The following is a 17,446-nucleotide window of genomic DNA, read 5'->3' as shown; positions in this document are numbered from 1 at the left end:
ATCCTGCCATGAAAACTGGTGAAATTTGAATTCAATTAAAAACATCTGGAATTAAGAATCTACTGATGACCATGAAGCCATGCCGATTGTCAGAAAATCCCATCTACTTTATGAACATCCTTTATGGAAGGAAATCTGCCGTCCTTACCTGGTCTAGCCTACATGTAACTCCAGAGCCACAGCAATGTGGTTGACTCTCAAGTACCCTCTGAACAAGGGCAGATAGGGATGGGCAATAAATGCTGACCAGCCAGTGACAACCCTGTCCCATGAATGAATAACAAAAAAAACATTTTTGGACTTTCTTTCCCTCTTTGGACTGAAGTGTTGCTGCTTCACTTTGTCTGATGACATTATTAAAAAGTTAAATTTAGTTCACAGTGGTTAATTTCTAGAGGCACACTGGCAATCTCTCATGATAGTGAGACTCCATTTAACCAGTCATTTCTGTGCTTGCTGACTGACATTTACTCCTGGTCCAACAGCACCAAGATTTAAAAATTCTCCTCTCAAATTCCTCAGTGGTCTTGCCCTTTCCTAGCTCCATAGACCTCCACAACACGCATATTCCTCCAAATTTGCACATCACTGATCTGCATCATCCCATCATTAGTTGCCAGGGCACCATCTGAGATCATGTAAGAGCCCAGGTTAAAGACCTTTCTTGTAATTACTTTCTGAGTTTGAATGAAATTCTCTGAAGGCAATCCTTTTGATGATATTACGGTTCCTTTTCTGTTTAATTGTCCTTCATAAATATTTCCTCAGAGTTTATGATCCTGAATCATTCGTACAAGTGCAGAGAAACACTGGACACACTGATTCAATCCGTTCCATCATCCACATTCCTGAAAGATCACAGGTGAGTTGACCCTTTCAAGACCGGTATTTCCCCATCTATAACTTTCTCTGTGTTTATTTCCTGCTTAGAAGTTGTCAATTTTAGGTGGAGCGCTTGCCCACTTCAGGCATCCATTGTCACACCAAATACTCTCAGAGTAGGCGCAGCACTAGTTAAATACTGAATTAAGGATCCCTCTGCACGGTCTTATCAAATACTCCCAAAGCAGGCCCAGCAAAGGCTGGATACAGAATGAAGATTCCACTTCATTGTTCCATCAACACTCCTCCCATCAAACACTCCAATAGCACATACAACACTGTTTAGATATTGAATTAAAGTCCCTTTACACTGTTTCATCAAATACTCCCAGCTTGTGCAGCACAAATTAGATACAGGAGAAAGATCCTATGTTCCAACAACACTCAGTCCATCACATACTTCAATGGCATGTACAGCACTGGTTAGATACTGAATTAAAGATCCCTCTTTCCCAAGGCTAGTATAACATGGGTTACATATGGAGTAAAATCCCTCTACACTCTGCCATCAAACATTCCTAGGTCAGGTACTGCACAATCTAAATACAAAGTAAAGCTCTCTTTTCACTGTCTAAACACACCCAGGTCTAGTACAGGGGGTGAAAGTCTGCCTAGATTGTCTTACCAAACATTCCCAGGGAATTTTTAGTAAAGGTGTATGCAAAATGGGGGAGAGGTAAACCAGTTGACTATTCAGTCCTTGAATAAGGAAACCTCTGGAGACAATTATTGCAGATGCCATTAATTATTAGCTGGTCGGATATTTGGGCTAATAAACTGTAGCCAACATATGCTTATTAAAGACAAATAACATCTGCCTAACTTAAGACTAAATTATTTGATGAAATAACAATATATTGCAATTGATGTTGTGAGTATCAACTTTCAGAAGAGATAAAGTATCAGGTAATTATTAAAAAAAATGGAGCCCCTGAAATTAAAAGTGCAGTATTTGGCAGCATGGATGCAAATTTGGCTGAGATTGAAACAAACGTTTAGCACTACTGGCTCACTAGCCAGAGACCTAGGTTCAATTCTGGCCTCGGGTGACTGTGTGGAACCTGCACAGTCTCCTCCGGGTGACCTGGTTTCCTGCTACACTCCAAAGACTTGGTTGATTGGCAATGTTAAATTTCCCCTCAGTGTCTGGGGGACTAGCAGGGTAAATACGTGGGGATGCAGGGCAGGTTCGATGGGACAAATTAAATCTCCCTTCCTATTATATATTAAAGATTGGTATGCTTTTTTTTTCAGTATGTCACCGCATCCTGGGACTGTACTCTGCGCGTGTGGAATGCCTACATCAAACTTCCTCCCAGAAGCAATGAAATGAGGGAAAATGTAACATATTGAGAGAAAATGGCAATGGAATGTTAATTACATTTAGTGACCCAGCACTTTGAAATTAACTTGCACTTGTCCTCATCAAGTGAGACATGAGATTAGCAGTGTTTTGCGACTGTAGTCACATCAATGCAATGACGGATAGAGCACAGGGGTTAGATAATCTGTATCTTGCATCCTGATTCCCCAGCATCTGTCCACCATCTACAAGGCAAAAATATGATGGAACACTGCCCACCTTTCTACAGCTGCAGCAACAAGCAAGAAATTTGATGCTGCCAAAATGAAGAAATCTACCTGACTCCAGCCCACACATCACCTTAAATACTTACCCCACCACCACCGGTGAATCCTTGCTGCAGCCTGCACAAGCTATGTAATGCATTGCAACAAGCTAAACTCAAAGGATTTTTTGATAGCACATTGTAAACCTCTGCTACCAAGAGGCAACAGCTGCATGGGTACACTGTCACCTCCAAGCTGCTCTCTGAGTTCTATACCACTCGGCTTTGGAACTAAATCGCTGTTCCTTCACCATCACTGAATCAAATTCCTGGAATTCCAATCACACTGTAGAAGTAACTTCACCATTGGCCTGAAGTCAAACAAGAAGGCAGCTCACTACTATCATCTGAACAAGGAAAATAAGAATGATTCTAAGACTTTATGAACTCGGGATAGGTGAGAAATAAGAGGCTTGCCAATGAGCAAGATTAAGCATGTCACAACTATGATTGTTTTTCAAAAATTGTGAGAAACCCAGTTGCAAGCCCAAGGCCTGTAATACAAACTGTCACCAAGGCTGAGAAATGTTTAAAAATATGTAAAAGCAAGGAATTGATGGTGGACCTTTATAAAACACTGACTCAGCCTCACCTGGAGCATTGCATCCAATTCTGGGTGGGACAAATTTAGACAATGAAGATGTTAGATAGGCTTCAAAAAAGATTCATGCAATTTGTTCCCAGGGTAATAGGAAGTGCTAAATCAGTTGAGGATGAATTAAAGAAGCTGGGGCTGTTCTCTTTATGGAAGAGAAGGTCAAGAGGAGATTTGATGAAACTGTTGAAAATTGTGAGGGGTCTGAATGGAGTCCATGGGGTAAAAGTCTGCCCATTAGCAGGATTGGACTTTAAACTGGTGTTGTGGGATTTCTTTGTGTTTTACCTCAGTCCAACACCGGCATCTCCACATCATCATTAGCAGGAGAGTCAGAGATTGCAGATTTGCAGTGATTGGCAAATGAGTCAGAGGTGGCATGAGGAAAAAAACTATTTTACACGACGTGTAGTGAAGGATCTGGAACAGTCAAAAGGGAATTGGATGTTTATCTAAAGATAAAAGAAAAGTGCTGGGCTAGGATAAGATAGGGGCCTGAGCTTTATGTTCCCCTCTGTTAGGTGTTGAGGTGTAGGGAGAGGCAGCGAGTGTGAATTTGCATGGTGCATGTTTACAGTGAGCAGGCAGGCCTCAGACAGGAAGCCTACCCTTTCCCCAGTTAAGGCCCTTGAGTAGACATTTAATGACCACTTATGAGCCTTTTCCTGCCCGGCCTCAATATTAAAGCTGGCGAGTAGGGATAGATCAAGGTGGGAAATAACTTTAAATCCTAAATCTAGGACAGGAAAATAGAGGGGTCGGGAAGGGTAGATGGGGCCCTTATCAGTAGCCCCCTTCTGACTGGGAGCACCCTACCTTCAAGGGCTGGACACCTGTGGACATCGTCACTTCCACTCTACCCACTGATACCCCAATCGCCTCTTACTGTCTGTGTCAGTAAATGCTCTTTGGAATGTAAATTAGTAGTGGGGTTGTGTTGCCTGCACACTCTCTGGTTGGCGGAGATAAGTCCCATCATCCTAAAACTCAGTCCAAGAAATGGGACATGTCAAGTTGCTATTACAGAGAGCTGACATGGATGTGGAGGGCTGAATGGCCTCCTGCTCTGTTGTAATTGTCTCATGATCGTAGAAAGATGATGGAAGTCAAGAGCTACTGATCAATTAATATGTTATATGCTTCAGGGTAAGGGCTGCTAGTTCCAGTTTTTTGCCAGGAGAGTTTCCTGTTACTGTATATGGCTTTTAACATTGGTGACCGTTCACTGAAGCTTACACTGCCTTCAGGTCCCAAGGGTGCTCCAGCTCTCGTCAGTAAAGTCAACAGTAAAGGACCTCCTGAACTTGCTGCAGCTGGAGTTTAGTAACTTCACCAATTGTCAGACAGAGGAGCCTGAGAAAACTTTCAAATGCTGTTTCATTTCCACTTGCCAGTTACAGGCAATGCTTCCTGAAGTCTTTCTTTAAATCAAATGGCAACTGATATTTGATAAACTGTAAATTCTGAGATTGATATATTTTTGCTGTCCTAGTATTAAGAAATTTGGGACAAAAATGGGGGGTTATATAGAGCCATGACCTTATTGACTGGCAAAACAAGCTCGAAAGGCTAACTCAAGCTGTTACGTTCCTGTTGGAACAGTAAGTTTGACTACTGGGCTTGCGCACAAAAATCTATGCTGATACTGAGGGAATATATAATGGTGGACAGAGGGGAGAGACGGTGGGTTCGGAAATTGCAGCAGACGAAAGAACAATTCACATCAACAGAGCTGGGAGTTCTACAGTAATTTGATTAACTTGAGCAAAAACTTTGAAAGAAATGATCTCGTGCAACAATTACCGTAGCACCTAAAATTTCTTGCCCTGTTATTTTAATGTTGATATTCATTCAGTTTCAGAAGCCTCCGTTTAAACTGTTTGACTTAATGTGGGGGACAGAAAAATGTACAGTATGTGAACATTGCTGCTTGTGGAACAAAGCACTTAAACAGTCTGTGTGAATCTCCATTCGCCAAACAAAGAAAATAAAGAGCTTCGCAAAGATAGAGGGAGCTGTTACCTTGCGACAAGTTCATTCTCAGAACGCACTGCCTTCATTCCACCTACTTTCTGAAAACAAGAATGACATTCTTTTTGTTTAGTGTTGAGCTGAATTTCAAGCTATTCATTAACATTTACCACACCACACACCATAAAATTGCATTTCATAGAATTTACAGCACAGAAACAGGGTTTTTAGAATCATAAAATCCCTACAGTGCAGAAGGAGGCCATTCTGCCCATCAAGCCTGCAGCAATAACAATCCCACCCAAGCCCCATCCCTACAACCTCACGTATTCACCCTGCTAATCCCCCCGACACTCAGGATCAATTTAGCATGGCCAATCAACCTAACCTGCACATCTTTGGACTGTGGGAGGAAACAGGAGCACCCGGAGGAAACCCACACAGTTACAGGGAGAATGTACAAATTCCACACAGCCACCCAAGGCTGGAATTGAACCCAGGTCCCTGGTGCTGTGAGGCAGCAGTGCTAATCACTGTGTTACCCTGCTGCCCATAACAGGTCTCTGCCGATGTTTATGTTCCACACGAACCTCTTCACACTTTACTTCACCCTATCGGCATGTCCTTCTATTCAAAAACAGGAAATGCTGGAAAAACTTAGTCTGACAATATTTGTGGAGAGTGTTAGGATGACACTTCGTCAGAGCTGAAGACGAAGAAAATCAGTCAAGATATATATTGCGAGGGTGGTAGGAGGGAGGTCGTTCTATTTTTTTCTCCCACATACACTGATCTAGCTTCTCCTTAAATGCGTCCATGTGATTCACCTCAGCCACTCCATGTGGTTGCACATTCCGTATTCCTATCACCTTCTGAAGGTATGACTCCTGGTTTCCTTATTAGGTATTAGTGACTATCTTCTCTTTGTGATCCCAGGGGTTGGATCCGACTAAAAGTGGAAGCATCAGTCTGAATTGTTGCACTTCTCTGAAGCAGGGATCAATGGGTGGTTGATGCTATGCCAGCCTCATTCCCAGCCTCAGCCACGAGGCAGGCAGGAATTAGACTCAATTGGAGCCTTGTTCAGCCAGGATTAAGAAAGAAACTGACTGGGATTTTCTGGTTGGCATCCAGTTTGGCCACACGATGGTGAAGGGGATGATAAACTACCTCAAGGTGGCACTCAATGGCAGGCCAGAGTGCCAAGACTTAAGGCACAATGTGGTAAGTCATGGTGCTAGTGGCAGGCCAGGGTGCCACTGTTTCAGACAAGCCTATATGCTCTCCTTCCCTGGCTTGTTGGGTGCAACAAAAGGTTAGCCGTAAAAAGGTTCCTACACACTCCCATCACCTCCACTTACCACCCCATGTGCTATGGCAGTATACTGTCTGCTTCTTACATTTTTTACTTAACGCATGGTCCAGAGCAGCCTTATAATTAATAAAGTTATGCTGCAGCTGGCTGCTCCTTGAAAATTGAAAGGCCTCTGATTAGTCCTCCAGCCTCAAGATCATATCCGGCTCTCTTAATTGGACAATGATCTTACCTCCATGTCCATCAAGGGAGCATTTTGGTCAAATTTTCAGGTCAATGATGCACAGATATGGCCCATATAGCTAGTGTCGATCAACAACAGGTCACAGAGAAAGCACCTGACAGAGATGAGAGTTCTGAAAAGGAACATTCATTTATTTGTGTTTTTTCTAAGCATACTGTCCACTTGGCCATCACTTCTCACATTGGCTTGAATGTGTGTACTCAGAATTTTCAAGGGCAGGATACAATTGCCTAACTTTATGTCAGGGGATATGTGTTCATGTCTACCAAAATCTATTTGTATGGCGTTCCATTTAGTGGCATTTAATACCTATTCTTTAACCCATACCATTCATAGAGTCCTAGAGATAGACATGGAAACAGGCCCTTTGGCCCAACTCGTCCATGCCGTGCAGGTTTCCTAAACTGAACTAATCCCATTTGTCTGCCGTTGGTCCATACCTCTCTCTTTCCCATCCATGTACCTGAACAAATGTATTTTATACGTAGTATTTGTACCCGCCTCTACCACCTCCTCTGGCCGCTCATTCCGTATGCGCACCACTGTCTGTGTGAAAAAGTTACCCCTCGCGTCCCTTTTAAATCTCTCCCCTCTCACCTTAAACCTATGCCCTCTAGTTTTGGACTCACCCACCCAGGGAAAAGACCTTGGGCCCGATTCTTCCAAAAGAATTCTAAGTGCTGAAATACCAAGAAAAATGATGTAATTCACAATTGTTTTTTCAGTGCAACTTCAGACCTCCCCCCTCCCCTGTCTCACCTGATGAAGGGGCAAACCCCAAAAGCTTGTGGGTTTACTATCAAATAAACTTGTTGGACTTTAACCTGGTGTTGTGAGACTTCTTACTGTGTTTACCCCAGTCCAACGCCGGCATCTCTACATCATGATTCCCCTAATAAGCCAGAACTGTATATAAGCTGCAAAAATGGACACACAGCCAGTCATGCAATGAAGATGTCTTCCAGGAAACCTGATCCAAGATTTGCTGAGGCCAACCAGGGCTGCCTGTTTGACGCTGTGGAGAAGAGGCGTCAGTGAATATTCCCCAGTCAGGGCCCTCACCCAAGGGGAATCGCTGCCATGGCATTGTGGGAGGAGGTGGCAGAAGCTGTGAATGCCAGGAGCCTGACACCATGCTCTGGCCAGCAGTGTAAAAAAACAACCTTCCGTGAATAACAAGTGGGCATCCCACTTGGAACCCCGCAGATGCTTGGCACGGATCTCAAACCCTGCTTAGACACCTGCAACAAGGCACTTTTCCCCCAGGAACAGAATCTAACCCCTTCCCCTCACCCCTCAACAAGCACCCGTCAGTGGTGACCACTTTCCTCAAAACTGCCAGCACAATGCCCATGACACAGGCACGCATTGCACACTATGCGCTTCAATATGTTAATGCTTGCTATCCACCTTAAGTTCCCACAGGAGAAAAGCATACATAGCCACTGTGAGAGGGCCCAACCGGTGATGGTGTGCCTGACTTGCGGCAGCTGACCAGCTTCGAACAGTATGCCAGGGTGCTGGCAGTGGGTGATAAGCCATCCAGAATGGTGACTGACAGCCAGGTCGGTGTCAAGCAAACAAGTGAGCGTAAGCGTAGCCCTCAACCTAGGTCCTCCTTGAAGTAAGTGCGATGTTGCGTAGAATGTTTTATCTCCCTCCCCTAATGGGTGTTCTTTATTGCAACTCTAGACCCAGTGGAATCCGGCCTTGCAGATGTTGGTGCTCCCCCCCTCTTCCTCCTGCACCCCTCTGAAGCAAACTCCCCATGAACCCCTGGAGGGAGGCACTGTGGAATCCTCCGAGGCCAGCAGGAGTGAAGTGGCACCAGCATTTACCACACAACCCACCAACACAGAGACTATCACCATGGTGGGTACTTTCAGTGTTTAGACTTCTGGGTCACTTACTGGTGAGTACATCACACACATCGAGTGGAGGTGGGCATATCTGAGGGCTCGGGCATATGGATGTCTCCTGGAGGCACGGATTCAACTGCCCCCAAGCTAGCTCTGGGTGTGTTCATCCCAAAGCTGGTGGGGATGCATCAGGAAACCCAGGGAGCTGTGGAAGGGCTGTCAGCAACCATGCTGCAACTGAAAGGCTGTTTAGGGGAGTTCAATAGAGTGATGTTGCAGGAGGTGGTGCCGACACAGCGTGTGAACCAGGCCAACACTCTACAGGTGGCGACCGCAGTGGAAAGTCATGAGCCAGCGTTTATTGCCAATCCCTAACTGCCCTTAAATTAAGTGGCCTGATCATTTCAAAGGTCAGTTAAGAATCAACCACATTTCTGTTGGTCTGAAATCACCTGTAGGCCAGACCAGGTAAAGATGGCAGGTTTCATCTCCCGATGGATATTAGTGATCCAGATTGCTTCTGATTACAATCCCATTGTTTTGATGTTTGGCTGATCTTCGAATTCAGTAGCCTGAATCCTCCCCTTCCTCGCATATCCCTTGATTTCCTTTAGCTCCATGAGCTATATCTAGTTTCGCCTTGAAATCAGACAATGCTTTGGCCTCAACTACATTCTGTGGTAGTAAATTCCACACATTCACCACCCTCCGGGTGAAGAAATTTCCCCTCACCTCAGTCCTAAAAATTTAACCCTTATCCTCAAATTATGACCCCTAGTTCTGGGCTCCCCCATCTCTGAGAACATTCGTTCCGTAACTATCCTGTCTAATCCTGTTAGAATTTTATAACCTGTTTAACCAGGTTGTGAATGCACCTTCCTTAGCCATCACATCCTGGAGCGGAACTCAAGCCTGGAGCTTCTGGCACAGAGGCAGGAATGCTACCCACTGCACCTCAAGACCTTCACCCCAATATAATTGCTGATTGATAAATATTGAGGGAAAGGGAAACTTATTTGTTTGAAAAAAAACTCTGGAATTGACATTTTATCAGAAGTTTCGCACTGTTTATTTTCCCTTTCAAAAAAAAATTCCTTCCTGCCAATAGAAGGATTGGAATTTTGTGGAGACTCAGCCCTCAGATTCCATACCATTATATGTAGGGATATCAGACCAACCTAAAAGAGAATTAATGAGCTTAATGTGTTAGTGGAGTAGATAATGAAAAGAATAGAAGAAAGTAGGACAACTAAAAATGTAGAAAAACCTATGGCACAGAAAGAGGCCATTTGGCCCACAGTGTCTCTCCTGTCTGAAGAAGAATTCATCCAGCCTAATCCCACTTCCCAGCTTTTGTTCCATAGCCCTGTAGGTTAGAGAAAACTAAGTGTATATCCAAGTGTATTTTAAATGCAATGAGGGCTTCTGCCTCTTTCAGGCAATGACTTCCAGATCTCCATGCTTCTGGGTGAAGATATTATTATGCACCACAAAAGGTAGTATTCAGTCCTGTGAACCTCACAGGGGACAAGTTTCTAGTCACAAAGTCTTCTCTTACCATCCTGACTTTGAAATTTATCACCATTTCCTTCACTGTCGCTGGGTCAAAACCCTGAAATTCCCTTTCCCCCTCTCCTAACAGCACTGTGGGTACCTACACTGCAGGGACTTCATCGATTCAAGAAGGCAGCTCACCATCACCTTCTGAAGGGCAATTGGGGTAGGCAGTTAATGCCCACCTAGCCAACAATGTGCATGTCCCATAAATTAATTTTCAAAAAACAGAGCCAATTGTGGATCCAACATGCCACTTTCCCTTGGACTCCGATAACCTTTACCTTTCTGAGCAGTCTACTATGTGAGTCCTGGTCAGGAACTTGTTAAAATACATGCAGGCTGCATCAAATGAGCTGCAATCATTTACACTCCATGTTACTATCTCAGAAAATGCAATCAAGTTAGTCAGGCACAATCTTCCCTAAACAAATCCATGATGTCTTCAATTCATTTGACTTTCAAAATTACAATTTAAGCTGTTCCTCCAAATTATTTTCCAAGAATTTGCCCACACCAAGGTTAAATTAACTTGCCTGTAATCACACAAACTAATTCACATCTCAATAATTAATTTTTTAAAAATAGCATGTAAGCAATATAGAGCAGCTTAAATTAGAATACAGCTTAAAATGCAAAATAAATGTAAAAATCCCCTAATGAAATATGTTTGAGCACATGGTTTAGGGAAGCCCTCCTGCATCTACAACTTCCTTATTTGTTACTGGGCTTGTATTAACCACAATTTCCTGTTTTCTGTTTAAGTTAAGTTCTAAATGAAAACATTCTTATTGTGGGAATCTTGATATTAAACACAAGGGGCTTATTTTCAACTTGTGTGGGTGTTGAAGGGTGCTGACAAGCTGTCCGTACATATACTTGTGACACATCAAGAAAGAGTTTGCACATCTAAAACAGTTGCCACAACATTCAGAAGTATAGAAATGCTTTACATTCAAAAATGCACTTCATAAAGTGTAGTAATGATGGCAAGGTGGCGCAGTGGCTATACTGCTGCCTCACAGCCTTAGGGACCTGGATTTCATTCCTGGCTTTAGTCACTGCCTGTGAGGAGTCTGCACATTCTCCCGTGTCTGGGTAGGGTTTCTCTAGTTTACTCCTACAGTCCAAAGATCATGCTGCTTAGTTGCATTGACCCTGCCAAATTCTCCCTCTGTATACCAAACAAGCATCGGAGTGCAGCAATTAGGGGATTTTCACAGTAACTTAATTGCAGTTTTAATGTAAGCCAACTGGTGACATTAATAAAGAAACTTAAAACACTGTTGTAATGTAGAAAAGTAAGAAGTCTCACAACATCAGGTGGAAGTCCAACAGGTTTATTTGGTAGCAAAAGCCACTAGCTTTCAGAGCACTGCCCCTTCATCTGGTGAGTGGGAGTTCAGTTCACAGAGCATAAAAAGGCACAAACTCAATTTACAAAATAATGGTTGGAATGCAAGTAATCAACTCTTAAAGGTACAGACAATGTGAGTGGAGAGAGGATTAAGCACAGGTTAAAGCGATGTGTATTGTCTCCAGACAGGACAGTTAGTGAGATTTTGCAAGCTCAGGTAAGTTGTGGGGGTTACAGATAGTGTAACATAAACCCAAGATCCCGGTTGAGGCTGTCCTCATGTGCGCGGAACTTAGTTATCAGTCTCTGGACTGCCTATGGACAAGCCCTCTGTATACACAGGATCTGCTCAGATGAGGAGGATCACAACAGGCACCTCCAGATGCTGAAAGATGCTGTCATAAAAGCAGGATATGCGCTCAACTCATCGATCGACAGTTCCTACGCGCCATAACAAATAACTGCACCGACCTCCTCAGAAGACAAGCACGACAGACTACTCTTCGTTGTTCAGTATTTTCCTGGAGCGGAGAAGCTATGACATCTTCTCCGGAGCCTTCAATATGTCATTGATGAAGACGAACATCTTGACAAGGCCATCCCCACACCCTCACTTCTTGCCTTCAAACAACTGCACAACCTCAAAGAGACCATTGTCCACAGCAAATACCCAGCCTTCAGGAGAACAGTGACCACGACACACACAACCCTCCCACAGCAACTTCTGAAAGATATGCCGGATCATTGACATGGATGCCATCATCTCACATGAGAACACCATCAACCAGGTACATAGTACATACATTTGCAACTCAGCCAACATTGTCTACCTGATACGCTGCAGGAAAGGATGTCCCGAGGCATGGTACATTGGGGAGACCATGCACATGCTATGAAAATGGATGAGTGAACACCGCTCAACAATCACCAGGCAAGAGTATTTTCTTCCTGTCGGGAATACTTCAGCAGATACGGACATTCAGCCTCTGATCTTCGGGTAAGCATTCTCAAAGGTGACCTTCACCACACGTGACTGCGCAGAATCACTGAGAGAGACTGATAACCAAGTTCCGCACACATGAAGACGGCCTCAACCAGGATCTTGGGTTCACATCTATTCTTGGCTGTAGTCTATGAATAGGAGTCTGACATACAAGTCTTTGTGATCTGGGTTTTCCAGGGTTGAGCGTAGGGCCAGGAAGATGGCATCTACTGTGGACCCATTGTGGCGATAGAAAAACTGTAGTGAATCCAGGCAGTCTTAGAGGCAGAAATTGATTTGTGCTATGACTAACCTTTCAAAGCACTTCATAATGATCGACTTCAGAGCTACCGGACAGTAGTTATTAAAGCATGCTCCCTACCTTTTCTTTGTCTTCTTGAAGCAGAAGGGACCTCAGATTGGTGTAAAGAGAGTGCAAAGAGGTAAAAAGACAGCTTCCCCCAATTATACAATCGCCTTTCTTCCAGTTGTGGTTGACTATATTTGAGGACGTCTGTAGAATTTACATTGCATTTGTTTGAGGAAATGGAAATATTTCATACAGAGCAGAGATTGTCAAGTAATGCTGAGTCAGTATATTTAGCGGGAGGCAGTGATATAGTAGTGTTCTTGATGGATTGGTAACCAGAGATCCAGGATAAGAATCTGGGTACCTGAGCTCAAATTCCACCACATTAGATGGTGTAATGCAAATCTGGAAATAAAAGTCCCATTGGTGGCATAGTGGCACAGTGGTTAGCACTGCTATCTCGTAGCACCAGGGACCCGGGTACAATTCTAGCCTCAGGTTGCTGTCTGTGTAAAGTTTGCACATTCTGCCTGTGTCAGCGCCTGTTTCCTCCAGGTAACCCTCACAATTTGCCTGGATTTACAAAATCTCACTAACTGTCCTGACTGGAGACAATACACATCTCTTTAACCTGTGATTAACCCTCTCTTCACTCACATTGTCTGTACCTTTAAGATGTGATTACCTGTAAAGACTAGCATTCCAACCATTATTTTGTAAATTGAGTTTGTGTCTTTATATGCCCTATTTGTGAACTGAAATCCCACTCACCTGATGAAGGGGCAGCACTTCAAAAGCTAGTGGCTTTTGCTACCAAATAAACCTGTTGGACTTCAACCTGGTGTTGTGAGACTTCTTACTGTGTTCACCCCAGTCCAATGCCGGCATCTCCACATCGTAATGTAGAAAATCCAGGATCCAAGTTGCACACAGCAAGCTCCCCTAAATAAGAATGAAATAAAAGTGTACCTTAGTAATGGATTAAGTTTCAAGGTGCTTGGTGAAACTCACTGCCATCCTTTGAGTTTGTGCTGTAGATTCTTCCATGTCTACCTTAGTTTAGTGTCTCATCTGAAAGATTGTCTATCTGACCATGCAGTGCACCCACAGTCCCAACGAGACTTCTTTTTAATTAGTTCATGCAATGTGGGCACCACTGGCTGGCCAACATTTATTGCTCATCCTTGACGGCATTTAAGAATCAATCATGTAACTGTGGATCTGGAGTCACAAGTAGGACAGACAAGATAAGGCTGACAGATTTCCTTCCCTGCAGAATATTTGTGAACCAGATGGGGTTTTACAACAATCATAAAATCATAGAACCATAGAAACCCCAGTGCAGAAGGAGCCATTCGACCATAATCCCACCCAGCCCATATTCCCATAATCCCACATACTTACCCTGCTAACCCCTTGACATTAGGGTCAATTTAGCATGGCCAATCAACCTAACCCGTATATCCTTTGACTGTAGAAGGAAACCGGAGCACTTGGAGGAAACAGATGCTGACACGGAGACAATGTGCAAACTCTACACAGACAGCAACCTGAGGCTAGAATTGTACCCGGGTCCCTGGCGCTATGAGATAGCAGTGCTAACCACTGTGCCACTATGCCACCAATGGGACTTTTATTTCCAGATTTGCATTACACCATCTAATGTGGTGGAATTTGAGCTCAGGTACCCAGATTATTATCCTGGATCTCTGGTTACCAATCCATCAAGAATACGACTATATCACTGCCTCCTGCTAAACATACTGACTCAGCATTACTTGACAATCTCTGCTCTGTATGAAATATTTCCATTTCCTCAAACAAATGTAATGTAAATTCTACAGACTTCCTCAAATATAGTCAACCACAACTGGAAGAAAGGCAATTGTATAATTGGGGGAAGTTGTCTTTTTACCTCTTTGAACTCTCTTTCCACCAATCTGAGGTCCCTTCTGCTTCAAGAAGGCAACCATCATCCTGGTACCAAAGAATAGGTAGGGAGCATGCCTTAATAACTACTGTCCGGTGGCTCTGAAATCGATCATTATGAAGTGCTTTGAAAGGTTAGTCATAGCACAAATCAATTTCTGCCTTCCAGACTGCCTGGATCCACTACAGTTTTTCTATCGCCACAATGGGTCCACAGTAGATGCCATCTTCCTGGCCCTACACTTAACGCTGGAAAACCTAGATAACAAAGACTCGTATGTCAGACTTCTGTTCGTAGACTACAGCTCAGCCTTTAACACCATTATTCCTATGAGACTAATCTCCAAACTTTGTGGCCTGGGGCTCGGTTCCTCCCTCTGCAACTGGATCCTACACTTTCTAACCCACAGACCGCAGTCAGTAGGGATAGGCAACAACACCTCATCCATGATCATCCACAATACCGGTGCTCCGCAAGGCTGTGTCCTCAGCCCCTTACTATCCTCCTTATCTACCTATGAGTGTGTGGCCAAATTCCCCTCCAACTTGATTTTCAAGTTTTCTGATGACATCACTGTTGTGGGTTGGATCTCAAACAATGACGAGATGTAGTACAGGAAAGAGATAGAGAATCTGGTGAACTGGTGCAACGATAATAATCTCTCCCTCAATGTCAACAAAATGAAAAAGATAGTCATTGACTTCAGGAAGTGCAGTGGGGGGCATGCCCTTGTCTCCATCAATGGAGCTGAAGTAGAATCAGTCGAAAGCTTCAAGTTTTTAGGTGTCCAGATCACCAACAAACTGTCCTGGTCCCTCCATGCAAATGCAACACTTAAGAAAGTCCATCAGGATGATAAAGTATTTGGTATGTCCGCTATAACACTCACCAACTTCTACAGACACACCAAGACCGCAATAAACTATGAAAGGTTGGGAAGGTCCGTCACTCAAACCAGCCTCTCATCCATTGACACTGTTAACACTTCCTCCTGCTCTGGAAAAACAGCCAGCATAATCAAGGACACCAAACACCCCAGACACCCTCTCTTCCATTTTCTTCCATCGGGAAAAAGACACAAAAATCAGAGGATATGTACCAACTTACTCAAAAACAGCTTCTTCCTGGCTTCCCATCAGACTTTTGAATGGACGTAACTTGCACTATGTTCACCCTTCACCACATCCTAGTTATGACTGCAACATTACATTCTACACTCTGTCCTTTCCTTCTCATGCTTTGACTGTATAGCATGCCAGAATCAATACTTTTCACTGTGTACTCATACATGTGAAAATACTAAATCAAGTCAAATCTTTTGCTCTGAACTAAACCATGGGCTAAAAATAAATCTTGGGCAATAACACAAAATGGCAACATTAAGTTGGCCACCCATTTCATCTCCACCTACTATTCAATTCCATATCACAAGTAACTGAACACCAAATTGGAGCTTTACAAACATGCATACAAATTAGGAGCAGGAGAAGGCCAATTGGTCTATTGAGCCTGCTCCACCATTTGATAAGACCACAGCTGATCTGATTGTGGCCTCAACTCTACTTTTCTGTCTATCCCCCAGATACTCTTTGACTCCCTTGTCAGTCAGGAATCTATCTAACAGAGCTTTAAAAACATCCAATGACTCTGCCTTCACTACTGTTCCCCACTTCTCCTCACTGCCCATTAGGTGTCACATGTAAGTTGATGTAATCCAGTTCTACTTCACCACCTCTGGAGTTCTGTATTATTACTAAAATTATTAGACTGTTTGTTTGGCATTCAGTAGTGAATGACCCGAAATTTCTTCCGAAGTAAGATTGGGAAGGCTAAGTTATTGTCTCTTCAGTTTCTGCCACATACCTCCTCCTCTAGTTTACTAGTTCCATCTTTCTCCCTGGCAGCTGAGGCTGAAGAATTTTGGAGTGTTTGGAGTGTTTTGGAGTCAGGCACTTTAGGAACTTTCAAACAGTTATTGGATAGGCACATGGATCACTCCAGAATTATAGGGAGGGGATAGCTTGATCTTGGGATTGGACTTGGCTCGGCACAACATTGAGGACTGAAAGGCCTGTACTGTGCTGTAATGTTCTATGTTCTATGTTTGGGGAGGGGAATTCTGCCAACAAATAACCCTCAAGGAAAAAAATCTTCTCAGCTATGTCTTTAATGGGAGCCGCCTTATTTTAAAACTCTAATCTCTCCCATAAGGGGAAACATTCTTTCAGCACCACCCTGTCAATTCCCCTCAGGATCTTAAGACTTTCAATAAGATCACCTGTCATTCATGGATATAGGGCCAACCTGGTCACCTTTCTTCATAGGAATTTCATCCCAGGAATCAGTCGAGTGAATCTTCTCTGGGCTCTTTCCAATGCTAATAATATTCCTTTTCAAGTAAGGAGACCAAAACTGTCGGCAGTACTCTAAATGTGGACTCACCAACGCAAGAAATTGGAGTAAATCGTCCCAAATTTTAGATCTCATTCCCTTTGTAATAAACAACAACATCCATTTTGCTTTCGAATCACTTGCTGTACCTGCAAACTAACTTTTTGTGATCCATGTACCAGGACTGCCCTATACTGTTGAGTTTTACCATCTTTTTCCATTTAAATAATAGCATTACTCTGTTCTTCCAGCCAAAGTGGATGAGTTCACATTTTTCTATATTATACTCCATCTGCCAATTTCTTGCCACTCACTTAATCCAATTCCTTTTGTAAGCTCTTTTTGTCCTCTACATCAGTTACTTTCCTACTTATCCTGTGATATCCACAAATTTGGCAACCTTATATTCAATCCCTTCATCCAAGTCA

Source organism: Carcharhinus amblyrhynchos, chromosome 13 (assembly GCF_965287045.1).
Source record: "Carcharhinus amblyrhynchos chromosome 13, sCarAmb.v2.hapA, whole genome shotgun sequence".
Classification (NCBI taxonomy): Eukaryota; Metazoa; Chordata; class Chondrichthyes; order Carcharhiniformes; family Carcharhinidae; genus Carcharhinus; species Carcharhinus amblyrhynchos.
The sequence above is the reverse complement of the archived record's forward strand: the minus strand, read 5'-3'. Positions refer to the sequence as shown.